The sequence below is a fragment of the Cyprinus carpio genome, chromosome B2, assembly GCF_018340385.1.
Source record: "Cyprinus carpio isolate SPL01 chromosome B2, ASM1834038v1, whole genome shotgun sequence".
In the NCBI taxonomy this organism is placed as follows: Eukaryota; Metazoa; Chordata; class Actinopteri; order Cypriniformes; family Cyprinidae; genus Cyprinus; species Cyprinus carpio.
Window position 1 is genome coordinate 6,939,636 of NC_056598.1, and position 6,000 is coordinate 6,945,635.

The following is a 6,000-nucleotide window of genomic DNA, read 5'->3' on the forward strand; positions in this document are numbered from 1 at the left end:
GGTTGTTCTTGCTGACTGACTGGCCATCTTCTAGAGCATGATTCGCTGCAATGGCTGCCACGTATACTTTGAGCATGGAAGGGGTGCGCCCCTATTCAGCAACTCTTATAGGAAGGTTAACATGGATGACACGTTACAAAATGCTGGATCCACATTTTGTGCTGTACACCAGTCAAAAAATGCTGATTATTTAAGGATGTAGATGCATCCTGTAGACCTGGCTCAAGCCTTCAAAATGGTATTAGTCACACTCCCAGGGATCTGTACAGACTCCCGTCAAGGGGTCGCACATGAAGGCTCCACAGCTTGGGCCAGGGATGCCAAATCATGCCGCTCACTTGAGAGAGAAGGTATGTGCTTAGTGTTATCAGCCAAGGGATGTCGTTAGCAGCTGAATCAACTCTGGGAACCACATCTGATACCTCCAGAGTGGGGCTACCAAGCATCTGACTTACCAGATCCATCTGATGACCCGAGGAAGCAGGGCAATCGGGGGAAGGCATACAAGCATGTACTGGGCCAGTCATTGCAATTGGGCAGTGAAAGTTGTCTTCTGAGGTGAAAAGGTCCACCTCTGCCCTACCTAAGACAAACCAGATTGTCTGAACCATCTTGGGATGTAGCCTCCATTCTCCTGGTGACGGCATGTTCACTCCTAGTTTCAGTCTGTCTGGCACGTGAACTGCTCTCAGTGAGAGGAGTTTGCCCTGTGCCCATAAAAGGAGGTGTCAAGTCAGCCTGAAGAGTGAGTGTGACCTGAGACCTCCTTGGTGATTTATAAACGCTTTCACTGTCATGTTGTCTGAGTGGACCAGGTGGACGTGGTGCCCCTTTAAAGCCAGTAGGAAGGATTTCATGGCTAGAAAATATTCCAGTCTAGAGGCAGTTGATGTGTAAGCATTGTTCCAGGTCTGACCAGGAGCCGAATGCCAGTCTGCCCTTGTATAGTGCTCCCCAAACCGAGTTGGAGGCATCTGCCATGACCACCTTCCTTCTGGAGGTCAGTCCCAATAGGATTCCTGACTGAAACAGGCAAGAGTTTTTCCAAGGGGCCACAGCTCTAATGCTGCGGTGGGTTACCCTGATGTGAAAATGTCCCAGACACCAAGCATGGGATGGTACATTGGCTTTGAGCCAATATTGCAGGGGCCGCATATGGAGCAGGCCCAGGGGAATCACAGAGGAAGCTCTGACATGAGGCCGAGCATCCTCTGGAAAACTTTGAGAGGATGTGAAGTCCCAGATTTGAATGATGCCTCTAGACGTTGAATTATCAGGGAGTGTTCCGGAGTAATTCATGACCGTGCCTGGGCTGAATAGATAATTGTCCTTAGGAAGACTTCATTATGGCTCAGAGACAGAGCACTCGCAGCTAAACTGATTTTTAGCACAAGCCGTTCTGTGAGCAATAAGTTTGTGTTTCAATCTGGTTAACACAAGTGCGTGGGGTCAGGGACAGTCCAAATAGTAGGACTGTATATTGATAAGCCTCCCCCTCAAACACGAATCTCAAGAAAGATCTGTGATCGGGTCTATCTGGATGTGAAAGTTCTTTCAGATCCACTTATAAAAACCGGTCCTCTGGGCATATTTGCATGAGGATCTGCATATTCAATGGCTGTTTCATAAGCGCATGATTCAGATGCCTGAGATCGAAGAATGGGTCTGAGCCCGCCATCTTTCTTGGGAACGAGAAAGTAGTGGTTGTAGAAGCCGGACTCGCTGTTCACTAGATAGAGCATTTCCACAACTCCCTTTGCAAGCAGAGTTTGCACTTCAGACCAGAGAACGTGAGTATTGTTGTCCTGTACTGGAGTTTGGATTATGCCTCTGAAGCAAGGTGGTCTGCAACTGAACTGGAGTGAGTAACCTCATTCTATGGTTTTTAGAACTCAGCTTTGAGTGGCAGGTTGCCGCAAGGAGGCGGGGAACTGACCCTCATGATAGTGGGAAGTGGAGAGGTACTGTTTTCAGTATGTGTGTCCACTATAACAGTAGTAGTTTGCATGGGCACCTGCTGTGTGGGAAGGATGGCCTAGCCTGAACAGAGCTTCTATCGCCCAAGTGGGGGAATGGAGAGCAGGATCAAGACTTCTTTGAGGGTAGTCCAGCCTCGGCGGGAACTGACCTTCTCCACTTCCTTTCTGCTGTTGGATCAGGATGGCTTCTGAAACAAAGATGTCACAATGACAAACCCCCTTATGGAAAAACAAAGCGTTCATGTTTACAACTGTGATGATGAGCACTTATCATGGTCAACTAAACACTGGGTTTTCAAAAGTATGTGAAATGTTTAAAGTTTGTGGCATAGAATCGTTTAAACATGTACAAGAGTCTGTTATTGTTCCTAGACCCTCTGCCATAAGGTCTAAAGCTCCGGTTACGCAAGACTAAGCTGCTGCAGGGAGAATGAAGCATGTTGGACCTGAGCAGGTGTGAGATCATAAAAGCCCGATCGTTAAAGGGATAGCTCACCCAAAAATGAAAATTAGCCTGGGTTTTACTCACCCTCAAGGCATCCTAGGCGTGTCTTACATTTCTCTTTCAGACGAACACATTCTGAGTTATATTCAAAATTGTCCTGTCTGTTCAAATCTGTATAATTGTATAATTGTATAATGGTGCCCCTGTTTCTTAATCTGAAAAAGTGTATCCATCCATCATAAAACTACTCTACACAGCTCCAGGGTGTTAATAAAGGCCTTCTGAAGTGAAACAATGCATTAGTTTAAGAAAAATTCAAGATTCTTAAAACTTTATAAACTATAATGTACAGCTTCCGGTCACTCAAGCAGGCGTGTTCACGACAAGGCAGTCGAGCGTATGATGTATGATGTCAGATCTGGGGAGAGAGTAACGAACGCGAATGCACAGAGGAGAAATCAAAACAAAACACCTGTCACAAACTTATTTAAACATCCTGGGTATTGACACGAACGCACCATTTTAATCAAAACAGATACAATTTACTTGTTCTTGTGAGATTACATGCTTCTCCCCAGAGATTACTGTCGCGAGAATACAGTCTTCTCCCCGGATCTTACGTTGCACCTTTCATTCAATGCGCCAAGTATTCAATGCAAAGGAAGAGACCGTTCGAAAAGGAGCAAAGTACTGTTCAATCTGAATGTTTCAAACATAAATTTATTTGAAAGTGACCAATTGTTTAGACTTAGGAAATATTTCCATCTACAAAAAAGGATGATATGATGTAGGCATGCCAATGACTACACCTCAAAAGACCCCTCTGTCAAGCTCCTGAAGTTTGCAGACGACACTACGGTCATCGGTCTCATCCAGGACGGTGAAGAGTCTGCTTACAGACAAGAGATTGAGCAGCTGGCTGTCTGTGCAGTCTTAACAACCTGGAGCTGAACACTCTCAAAACAGTGGAGATGATAGTGGACTTCAGGAGAAACCCCCCTTCACTCCCCCCACTCACTATCATAGACAGCACTGTGGCTGCAGTGGAGTCATTCAGATTCCTGGGAACCACCATCTCTCAGGACCTGAAGTGGGACAATCACATTGACTCCATTGTTAAAAAGGCCCAACAAAGGTTGTACTTCCCTTCACCAGCTGAGGAAGTAGTGAAACAGTTCTACTCAGCCATCATTGAGTCTGTCCTGTGCACTTCAATAACTGTCTGGTTTGGTTCAGCTACAAAATCAGACATCAGAAGACTACAGAGAATGGTTCAGACTGCTGAAAGGATTATTGGTGCTCCCTTACCCACCCTTTAAGAACTGTATACATCCAGAGTGAGGAAAAGGGCTCAGAAAATAATTCTGGATCCCTCACATCCAAGTTACCCCATCTCTGAATTTTTGCCATCTGGCCGGCGCTTCAGAGCCGCAAATACCAGGACAGTCAGGCACAAGTACAGTTTCTTCCCCCAGGCAATCTACCTCATAAACAGGTAAATGTTCCCCACTTTTGCATAAAAATGTGCAATATCCTTATATTTATTTGTTACCCCTCCATCCTTGTACATCCCTGTATCTTACTCAATTCTATTCCATTATCATCTATAGCACAACTGTTTATACAATTTTTATTTTTTTATTTTTTTGTCTGTGTGTTGTTGTCTCTGTGTACTGGAAGCTTATGTCACTAAAACAAATTCCTTGTATGCGCAAGCATACTTGGCAATAATGCTCTTTCTGATTCTGATTCTGATTATATCAAATATCATGTTTACCAAGTATCATTATTTCCATTGATGCTATCTGTCTTCTAGGCAGGGGACAGTATGTTCCTGTTGGAGTTGAGTGAGGGGCCGCTGTCTCTGACCCAGCGCGCCAAGACTCTGCTGCTTTAGAGAGCAGAAGCACTGTGGAAAGTGTGCACCACTGGCCTGCTCCGACATGCACTCACACACAGCCTGCCGCACATGCACACAAGAACTCAGAAGTGAGTTTGCTCAATGAAGTTTTGTTTGTCACCTATCAGGATTTAGGTTCCCGCTGATTTTATTTACAATCCCATGCACAGTTTCCTTTGAGCTACACCTGGTGAATGACAGGAAACACATACCTTTATTTTCTAAAACCCAGAGCACGCTTAAGTAATTTTCTCTGGTAATGTGAGGTCGTTCACGTTATCAGTAATTGATCTTGACAGCATTCTAGTGGCATCACTGCATAAGCATCTGTAAAACAGTTGCAATTATGCACCAGCACAACTGTGGTTTCATGTCAGCACCTTTCACTTGGAAATGCCTGTCAGTGTGTATTAGTGTTATTGTAGTTTCTGTAGTTGTAATTTCTTCCAGAACCCCTGGCCACTCTAGCTGGAGCATACCACGATGTGACAGGGGTGCATTTGGACACCGTGTGGCAGCAAGGGGTGCAGCTGTGGACCAGAGAGTTGATGGACCTTTTGCTTACAATACTTCACGATCCTCACCTGAGGGCACCGTTGCTGACCGCATTGCAAGTTGTGATCTTTGCAATGGAAATGGCAAGAAAGATGCAATAATATGTTTTCCTGCAGCAATGGGGGATGTTTACGTGACACCATTTTCAACTAAAAACTGAAAACTTTTTATGCATTCATTTATTGGCTAGAAAACACAAACTTTTGAAAACATGCCATGTCTTTGAAAAAAAAGCATTATCATGTCTGTGTAAACTACAAAAATGTGAATTTGTAAAAACAGTGGCATCATGCGTATTACATGTTTGGTCTATAGGCATGCACAAGTCTCTTTACAAAGTGACATCGCCAACTACTGGCCTGGCATACATAATACAGTGTTTTAGTAGTTTTTGTTGATCCATGTGGGATTATTTGTCATCTGTGTATGAAATTTTTCTGTTTTTAGTACATCATAGTTTTGTATACCCTTAATAAGATGGTTTAAACAAGAGTATGTATGTCATGTTCTTCAGGTGAGCCAGCAGACCTTTCAGTGGATGGAGGCCGATCGGCTGCCATGCTAGTGGGTCAGAAGACAGCTTGCACTAATGAACAAGACCTCTAAAAGGTATGTAGTAAATCTGCCAGAAACATGGCCCATCACTGTTTGTTGTATCTGAACACCACAGGGGTTGCTCACTGAACTTAGCTGGTGTGTTTCACCCTCTACTGGTGTGTTTGGGGTGTTGTCTGCACTAGGGCTGAGTGATTAATTGCATTTGCGATAATATCGCAATATGAAAAAATGTGATTTTTCAATTGCAGAGGCTGCGATTACACTTGGTCACGTGACATGTGAGAGTAAAGAGGTGTGTTCGACTGGACTTGAAGATTGATCGGTGTATGACATCAAAGTACGGCGAGAGAGAGCATAAGGAGACGTTCGCTCTCTTATGGCTCTCACAGTACTTTGATGACACGCAGCGATCGGTATAATCAGCACTGCTTCTAGTCGAGCACATCTAAGTGCAGCCTTCAGAGGAAGCATCAAGTTGGCACACTACAGTGTTGCCAAGTCCGCGGTTTGGGGAACCCCTCCATAAAATATGTATTTTACCCCCTGGAGTACCCCCCTCGAAA